Here is a 10,908-nt window from a genome sequence, read left to right as displayed (position 1 = left end):
AAATTAATATTTAAATAATTTAATTCTCTGAATTAAACCAAAATAGACAAAGTTATTTTACATACGTTATTTTCCACTTAATACTAACTAAAGAAAGCAACTTAATTTAAGGGTAACTCTTTGGGTATTTTCATTCTAAAAATGCCTCAAATCCTTAAAAAAATTATATTAGCACCTATTGTATTTGATTTACATCACGCGGGTAAAATGTCAAAGATATAATAAAGAGTACACTGTATAAAATTCCGGAATCACATTACGGTAAAAAGTACTGTCACCTTGAGTACAGCATCAGTAAAATCCACTTTTGTTGTAACATTTTCACCGTAGTTTTCATAGTATTAATTATTTAATAACAGTGATTTTACAGTAAATGTTTCTTTATATATAAAAGGTACGGTGTATTAGAATTTTTGTCCCATAAAACTTTTCAGTAAAATGGATTTTACGGTAAATACTGGTATCCTACGCAGCAGTACTTTTTACCGGAATTTGATACGGAATTTTTTATAGCGTTGCAAACCGTATAATAATCTACACACCAGCTTTTGCGGGTACTCCCATTAGATTGTATACATTGTTTCTTTTTTTTTTAAATTTGAATCAGTGGATTAAGTAGGCAATGTGAATTGAAATAACGTTAAGCATGTTAACACAACTATTTATATTTCATCAGTAATCATTTAAGAATGGTACTTATTTTAACAGGAAATCATAGATACAGATATCATTCAATACGAGAAAACTTAATTTTTTACTTACTTCTCAGTAATAATAATCTGCATGATTATTCTGATTCTGTATATTAATTGAATTTTTCCAGGTTTACAGTAGCATAATGACTAAATGGAAGAAAAACTTTATAAATTATTTTTTTAAGACAAATGATATTTTTAGCTATCAATGATATATTTGAAATATTTTTCTTTCTTCAAAACATTGCCATGAATTTGTCGACTTATCTTTTGCACACTGTAAAATATTCTGAATTAAATGACGGTTTGAAAAATCGGAACTGTGGATGCATCATCCATAAAATCCATTTTAGCGTAAAATATTATCCAGCAAGTTTTACAGTAATATTTATTTAATTTTCTGTTTCAGTGATTTTACAGTAATTATTATTGCGAAAATTAGGGTATATCAATTTTTTTTCTGTTACATGTAAGACATAGATAAATATAGTTTCCGTTAAAAATTGATCTTACGGTATAAAGTTCCGGTCAGTACTTATTCTTTAATTTCATTCGGAACTTTTTGCAATGTAAGCTTCATAAAAATATTCTTTAAAAACCTCCTTAGAGGGAGATCAAAGAAAAACCTTTAAGTTTTTAGAAATTTAAAATGCATTAAATAACACCGACAGTATTTACATAGTCAAAATAATATTTTATAATCTGTTATTTTAAACTAATCGTAATTGGTTTCAAAAACAGTTGAAATATGAGGAATATACTTCGTTAGTTATCTAGCGTCCTCTTAAAACTACAACATCTATTTTATTATATAATTAAAGTAATAAACTAATGAAAATAGTTTATTGAAATCATGGACTTTTTGAAGGAAATACACTCTAAAGGAAACTTAAAAATATTTCATTTTAAATGCTGTGAGTAGCCTAATACCCAAAGTTGTAATCCATCTTCTCAAAATTTTTGTTTGACTAACGCCTCAAAATTCTTTTAGACCAATTGGTTTCAAACTACTTTGCGTACCTCTACTTTTACAACTGAAGATAAAACTGGTTCTATTCTAAACAAAATCCTTTTCGCACTTTTACCAAAAAGAAAAAAAAATCTTTATCCCTTCCACTCAATTGCGTTATTCACTCGTTTCCTTTTTTATGTCAGCTTTAGACATTCTATGAGATGACAATGGACTTACCAAGTTTCTACCTTTCCACCATTCCCATCTTTAAAGAAAAGCAAATTTAATACCAATCTCTTTTAGGCGTCCAATCTATTGAAGTACCAAATAAAAGATGGTCATATTTTCTTGTCCCAACCTATTATTCTCTGTGGCGTCTTACAAATAACTTTTTTTTCTTCTTTCCTCCTCGTAATTTCTCGTAAATTCTCCTTTGATAAATGTCTTCGCAGTTCTTCTCTGTCTCGCCGTTAAAGTGTGAGAAAAAGAAGTGGATACCCTCATTCGCTGGCGCAAACCCTGGAGACTATAAGAATACTGGAAATTGCACTGCTATATATGTGAGAGAGGATTAAATGTCTGCTTTTAGTTACGGAAATCAATATTTTTTTCTAACAGTAAATTGACATCTAGATTGCTTTATTTCTTAAACCCCATGTAGTACCTCGAAATGAAATCTAATTTTTTTCTCGTGTAAGACTTCGCATGTTCTACGTATAAAATTGCAATCACCTATACGTAAAAATAAAAAATAATTTTAAAAAAATTCTTCATAGTTTAAATAAAAAGAATTTGGTATGCTTCAAACATCTAAATCATGAAGTTGTTCAATAGGGTGACATCACGTCAGGGTGACATCAACTCAGGGTGAACGATTAGTCCTTTTGGCTACCTCGATTTGTCATGTTTCCTCTTCTTCTTTAGTGATTTTCCAAGACATTGTTTCCGATGGTCAAATATGATTGTTTTTTATTTCTAACCTTGTGATGCCATAATTTGGCATTACATATTTATTTCCTATCTTTTTAAAATATCCTTCATTACTTAACCTTATTTTTATTAATGGAATTGCTTTTAAAATAAATCAAAAACTTAATCTTTTTAAACGAACATAAAATATTTATTTCTTCTCTTCCAGATCAATGTAACGGATACTTTCTTTTTATTTCATTATTATGCAAACATATTAATTCACTGTCGCCTCTAAACGAAAACAAAAATCTATTTATAACTTTTTATTCTAATTTTCCAACGGCTAAATGTTTCGGTTGCATGGTTATAAGAATTCACATAAATTTGTTGGCGACTCGTGATCGCCAAGGTGTCCTTTTAAACCCATGTGGATATGCTAGTTGGCTTTGTTTTTGGCTATGATATACGGTGATAAATCGCCACCATTTATGGATCTCCTACCCATACTTTCTCTGCCCGTTGAGAATAAATATATTCACTTTTAATTTCTAAATTGGTGAGGCTGGGACCCCTTTGGGGGCCTCCCAGTCTCAATTTTCTAACCGTCAGAAATGTTGTTCTGGCTTTAGGATCTCTCAATAGAGAGTATTATTATTTCATCCCTTTAAGGGATTTCTTATTTAGGATGAAGATGTGGCCACTATCGAAATATTAAGTTATGATTAATAAAACCTAAATTTACATTCAACGATTTGTACTTTATTTCCTGGAAACTCATTTGTTCAATTCATTCATTAATGGCTTAAATGAACATTCACTATACAACTATACGGCTAATGACGGGGAAGCAAAGCCTTCCCTCATAAACCTGTTAATGATTTTTCGTCATTTCACAGAGAAAATAATTTTAGTAAAATTTTCGCACTCTGAAGTATTGACATTTCCAGTAAAAAAAAAAAAATCAAATATGGTTGATTGGTTCTGATGCCACTTGCCACACGGGTAAGCCTGCTTGGTTAAACCGAGCAAATTTAAGGCAGAGTGTGCGATTCTTGTTTTTCAGTGGCGCCATCTATGACCAAGAATTCGACTTCGCCATATCATACGTCACACCTGTTTATAAGGCGGACCATTCATACCACCATTCATTCATCCACAGATCGTAATTTTGACCTGAATCAGAGAACGATCGATCTCCAATCCAGTACCCCAGAGGTTTTGATTGAAAAAAATATTTATTTATTAAATCAAAATATGCGGTATTAAAACCAATAATTTGGAAATTTTTCCATTCATATTATAACGATTAGTTGGGAATTCTGTTTTCCCAAAGTAATAACCACGCATTTAGAAAAAAATATAAAACTGGAAGTAAATTTAACCGAATAAATGGTTTTTAAGTCATGCTCAAAGATATCATGATAATATTACTAAATTTTACTACGTTTACCAAATTTTATCACATAGTATGAAACATTATATTAGTGTTAATTTTACCAAAATCATTACCAAAACGCTTCGGTGAAAATTACCAATCTTTTGGTGTTTCAAAAGAGCAGAAACGCTGTAAATTTTTCCATATACCGGTAACATTGACTATACTTTTTAAACAGTGTTACGCATTGTTATCCTAGCAAGAAGCATCACATTTTGAGTACTCGGAACAAGTTAACATTTCAACAATGAGTGAAAAAATTTTATTTTAAAATTAATAAATAAATAAGTTGTTTTAATAAATTTATCCGTAAATAAGTTATTTTTTATTTTATAACTAAATAAAATAAGTTTTTTTTTATTTTAAAATGAATTGGACGCTTTATTTTTTTTATTATTATTTGTTTCATATTGTTACAAGTTTATATCACGCTGTTTTTTTTCTCATGATTTTTAATCAATAAGATTTTAAAATCAATAAATTAATAATGAAAAATAAGATTATTTAGAGGCATAGCCACCAGAATTTGAAAAGCTCAGAAATAAGATAAAATGAATTTTCTTCGTTATATATGTTTAAAACTGAAGTTTATAAAAAATTAATCTTATTTGTTCTTATATTCTTATGATTCTGTGAGTATGATTCTGTTTCCTTTTAAAACAAGGCTTTGTTTTTTAACTTTCGACAAAAATAAAAATTAAAAGTTATATTTTTTTCATTGATTGCAGTTTCTCTCTAGATTAGTTTTGAATGACATATTTTTTTCTATTCCCCCGTTGTGTGCCCATGGCTAGGTGATTATTGTGGCTTCTGATATTTCCATTCTTGGCATGTGTCTACCCAAAATTAGCTCTCATCCAGTGATTTGCATTAAAACGATATAAACCTGTCTTTACAAAAATTATAAAATGTTACATTTAACAACATGACTAATGTATTCATATGTGTTATTTTAATAACTTATTTATTATTGAATAAGATAATTCAGAAATATCTCTCTATATAAAATAATTGAAATCGTAAGGACACCACGGCTTAACGTTGCATTTTGTCTTATTGCGCAAAACCTATAAGAGTTAGAATCTATAAGAGTTAATTAGGTGTATTGAGATTATAATGTAACAAAAACTTAAGATTCGATAAATAGTCCGAGACTGTCCAACTGTCAAACATGTAGGAAAGCACAAGTAACAGTAATGCAACTACAGAGTTAAACTTTGACATGTTAACAAACCAAGTTTTTTTTTCTTCGAAATTCCAATTTGTTCGAAAGTTATTGCAATTTTAAGAGATTTTAATTTGATTTTTTTCAACCATTTTTGACTTTTTGATCAAGCTCTATAAGACTTAGAAGGGCTGCCCTGGGTGAGTGGTATCGCTCACCAAACGCTTTGCAAGGCGTGGAGGTAGCGGGTTCAAACCCCGCTGCTCTGTTAGCATCTTCGTGCTCTCCTTCTCTGTGATATCTTTCTTTCCATTTGACAAAGGTCTATAGGCCTAAATTGAGCCCACAAGCCTGCAAATGTATGTAAATCCAATAAACCAAGACTTAGAAACTTGAAATTACGAGGGTGTGCAGAATAATGAACAAGAAATGTAATGAAATAAAAAAAAATGTGATTCAACTAATAGTTTGATACAAATTGTTAAATTTGTAGTACATGAAACATGTTTGTCGTCTGTCTGCTTAAATGCAACGATGGAGGTGAAACTTGGCATACTGACGTGATACCAAGCCTAAAACTACTATGATTTTGTAAATGTGTGTTTAAAAAAACACCCGAATTTAATTGCGCCAAGGTCAAGATGCATAAATCGTTTAACAGCAATCAAGATGCACGAATCGTTCTTTGTAACCAATTCTAAAAATACACCAGATGAGTTCGAGATATTGCTACATGAATGCTACTTGTCTGCACAAATATTTTCAGCAGCAATTCATTTAGCAACAATACTGTAACATGCATTGATATAATTTACAGCGTACTAACTTGTAAAGGTTATTGTTTTCAATTTCAGATTGTATATCCACGCTACATCATCTCTTTGAAACCTAAAATCACCAGAAAGTCCACATCTGATTTAGTGTCTTTAAAAGTATCACATGTATTGAAATTAAAAAAATTGGAGCAAAAGGTGTAAGTCTCTTTTCAACAATCTCAAAATGAGCTTTCGGTCTAGTTTGAAATTAAAATCATTAGCGTGACCATTTAAAAAGTGGAAAAAAACATCTGCTGTTTTTTTATACACCGAAGAGCCATTACATTATAACCATCCTGCTAATAACATGTAGGACCACCTTTAGCCCTCAAAACTGCTAGCATCCACCGTGGCATTGATTCCACTAGGTGCTGATAGGTAGTCTGAGGTATCTGGTACTAAGCGCTCACCAACTGGTCATGCAATTCCCTCACATTGCGAGGGGGTAGCGTGGAAGCACGAATTTGGTTTTCNCTGACGTGATACCAAGCCTAAAACTACTATGATTTTGTAAATGTGTGTTTAAAAAAACACCCGAATTTAATTGCGCCAAGGTCAAGATGCATAAATCGTTTAACAGCAATCAAGATGCACGAATCGTTCTTTGTAACCAATTCTAAAAATACACCAGATGAGTTCGAGATATTGCTACATGAATGCTACTTGTCTGCACAAATATTTTCAGCAGCAATTCATTTAGCAACAATACTGTAACATGCATTGATATAATTTACAGCGTACTAACTTGTAAAGGTTATTGTTTTCAATTTCAGATTGTATATCCACGCTGCATCATCTCTTTGAAACCTAAAATCACCAGAAAGTCCACATCTGATTTAGGGTCTTTAAAAGTATCACATGTATTGAAATTAAAAAATTGGAGCAAAAGGAGTAAGTCTCTTTTCAACAATCTCAAAATGAGCTTTCGGTCTTGTTTGAAATTAAAATCATTAGCGTGACCATTTAAAAAGTGGAAAAAAAACATCTGCTGTTTTTTATACACCGAAGAGCCATTACATTATAACCACCCTGCTAATGACATGTAGGACCACCTTTAGCCCTCAAAACTGCTAGCATCCACCGTGGCATTGATTCCACAAGGTGCTGATAGGTAGTCTGAGGTATCTGGTACTAAGCGCTCACCAACTGGTCCTGCAATTCCCTCACATTGCGAGGGGGTAGCGTGGAAGCACGAATTTGGTTTTCCAAGTAGGACCACAAATGCTCTATTGGACTAAGTTCAGATGGATTAGGGGGCCAAGACATGACTTAAAAGTCACGGGAATGTTCCTCGAACCAATCCATGACGATTCGACCCTTATGACATGGTGCATTATCCTGTTGGTAAACACCATCCCCCGCAGGAAAAACTGTTGCCATGAATGGGTGAACCATGTCTCCAACTGTGTTCAAGTAGCTTACAGACGTCAGGGATTCTTCTAGGAGGATTATGGGTCCTAATGTGCCCCATGAAAACATTGTTTCTGGGCGAGAAACCATGAAAACCATTAGCGAGCCCATTGTTATAGATGGAGGGTGGTCATAATGTAATGGCTCTTCGGTGTATATTTATTAATTAAATTTATTTTTTGATATGAAGCAATAAAGGTAGATTTCCCAAGTACCATAGATGAATGCTAAGGTTCATTAAACTGCATTGAATTCTATCTTCTTGATCTGCTTATTAGAACCCAAAAGACTCTGAAAACGATTACTGTAGTTCTGTCAATCTATTGCAGACTTTTATATCGCACTAAGTTCAGATCCGAAAAACAAAACAGCACTAAGTTATTTCTCTATTGGTCATAATATTAATTGTGTTATTAAATATATCAATGAACAAGAAAATTTCAGAAACACAACCTATAAAATAACCTTACTGCCATATATAAAAACTAATAAGTAATGCGTATATAATTTTCGAAGTTAAATTAAACATTTCCAGTTTAATTCTGGTGAAAGAGATTCAGAAACATGGTGTAGAAACTCTCATTCTTATATCAAATTCTAGGTAGAAGATGTGAAAACTTTCGAAGAAAATCCTAAATTAGAAAAATGAGCCGGTAATGATTGACGAATTTCTAAATTATGACTCTCAAAATTTCTTCATTTTTAAAATATCATTCAACAATCATTTGCCATTAATTTCTCAAATATAAAATTAATGCTAATTTTAGCTGAGATTCTGTAAAGGACAGATGTTTCTTAGAATTACTTAGGGGAATGTTGGGAAATGATATTGGTTCTCTGAGTTAGCAGTTTTTGGAATATGAAGAAATACTGATAACTAACATTTCATAGAATCCAATCATTTTTGTATATAACAGAATATTTTTCAAATAGTTTCATCTAATGACAATATGACTTCTAGAAGGAACCAACTGAGCATTTTGATGGAACAAACCCCCATTTGTGTTATATGGAAAGGAAATCCACGAAGACCTCCAACGGTTAGCTCGACAGCAAGAGGACTCTAACATATGATCAGTCTATGATTGAGAATATTTTACGTCAGCACTGTGGTCGGTGTGAGTCGGGCGTGGAATTTGAATCAGCCAAGTTTTGTTGCCTAAGCCCTCGCGACTCAAACTTATTGATTTTTTTAATATATATATATATACTTTACCGTCATTGAACAGCTGACCCAATTTTGAGTTTACGACTACCAATTTTCAACTCCGTAGCCATGAAATTTTGAACCCAATCCGGAAGACAAGAGGTCTTCTAGATCAGTACCCACAGAGGAAGTGATTTATTATGAAAACTTGGAGGACTTTGCGACCCCGATAGATTTAACGTGTATCAATCACAATTTCATACACGAGGATTCTACGGCTGGCTGGATAACCTTAGTAATTTTACATTTCATTTTATAACCGTCGTTGAACAGCCGACCAAATTTTTGGGTTTATGACCACTAGTGTTCAACTACATAGCCTTGTAATTTTGAGCCCAATCCAGAAGACAAGGAAACTTTTGGATCAAAAAGTGGGAGAAAGTTGCCCTTCTTGGAGGACTTTTTTGATGGAACTAAACCGCGTTTGCGTTACATGGAGAGGAAGACCACGAGAACCTTCCACTGTTAGCCTGACAAGGGGACTCTAACCTATGATCCATACACCACTGAAAATATTTCACGTCAGCGCTGTGGTCTTTGCAAGCCGGATGCGGAATTCGCATCGGCCAGCCATTGCTGCAATTTGAACAAGGTTCACCTCATAGGAAGGCAAATGCTTTTTCCCCTGAGCCATCATGGCTCAATAATATACGTTTTAAATTATACAGTGTAATATTATTACCATATGCACATCCAGCCTCGGGCCAATCCAAGGTGACTAACAAATTGAACGCGCTTCTGTACTTCAGTAAGAACGCTCCTTAAAATGATTACAGTATCTTCTACTTTCATATTTTGTAATTCTGCAAACGCGTGACGAAAATGTTTTGAAATCATTGGTAAGTGAAAGTACACATGAATTCGGCGGATGTAGTGGAGGATAACGAGATGAAATGATAATGGGAAAAATGAAGCTGGACGTATAATTTTAAACCCAAAAAATATAATACGCAAACTTGGCCTAAAATATTTATTTCTCACTATCTAAATAATTTATTCGTAATTAGTTAATATAGATTAAGCTGTAATAATCTATTTTATGTAAGTAACAATTTCCATCACAATTTTTTACAAAAAAAAATTCAAATTATACATATTTCTTTTTTAGAGAAGTATAAAATTATTATACAAATCAAAGACATAAATGATAAATAGCAAATATATTCGTCATTCCCATTTATGTCATGCCACATCGTTTGTTAAAATGATTTTAACAATTTAACGATAATACTCGTTTAATTGGAAGTTGAAACTTATCATCACATGTTACTTTGCATCTATATATGATTATGTGATGAATCAAAAGTATATGCTTAGTAAATATTAAATAAGAAAAAGAATAACATCTTGGAACACAGGGAGAGAAATAATAATACCACAAACAAATGATATAGAGGAAACAAATAATTTTCAATTTTGCAATATCAACTAAAAGGAGCTAAAGCCAGTGTTTTCATCAATTTAGCTGTTTTGGAGAGCTGAAAACATTCATAATAGAATGAAGTAGCATGTAAGTAATCCTGCGAAACTGCTCTCCAAAGAACAAATATCAATTTCGTAAATGCGTTCAAACAACTTGTGTCATTTTGAGTGGGCAGAATGGAGCCCAATTTTTTAGCTTAATTCCAACACAAGAGTACTTTAAATCCATTCTTTTTTGATGCTGCTATTAATATGATTCTTGATAAAATAAAAAGCATCGAATGTTATCCCTACTAGAATGTTGTTTATTTTTCCATGAAAAGTATTCTTTGCAAGAAACCATTAAATATAACTTTTCTTGTTATATACTCTTTGAGAATTTCTAGAAATTTCTCGGAAAAATGGTTAATATTTTTCTTAATTGTTATTTTGACATATTAAAAAAAATAGTCAAATAACCATAAAAAAGATGGTATTCAAACTGCTAACTGTCAGAAAATTCTCTTATTAACTGCTTTCACCTAAAACAGTTAAACAACTAAACTTTTATCGCACCAACTGGACTACCCATCCAATAAAGCCACTCAGTTTAAGCAACGATGGCAGCTCCATAAATCTGTTTAACTCAAATAAGTCAAGTATTTTCGGTCTCTTACGATAAGTGAAACAATCAGATAACTTAATTAAACCACATTCCAAGGTTCATTTGATAAAACACAGCTCAACCTCAACTTAAGTCCAATTTACATTACCTAACGAAAAACCTAGCTCCAATGCCCAGCTAAAATTCTTTTTTTATGGTTTTGAAACCATGCTAGTTTTAAATGGTTACAAAACCGTGCAATTTTGTATTTACAGTTTTTAACCATATTAGTGGTTTGAAAATCGTAAAGGT

Source organism: Parasteatoda tepidariorum, chromosome 7 (assembly GCF_043381705.1).
Source record: "Parasteatoda tepidariorum isolate YZ-2023 chromosome 7, CAS_Ptep_4.0, whole genome shotgun sequence".
Taxonomy (NCBI): domain Eukaryota; kingdom Metazoa; phylum Arthropoda; class Arachnida; order Araneae; family Theridiidae; genus Parasteatoda; species Parasteatoda tepidariorum.
Note: the sequence above shows the minus strand (reverse complement) of the source record.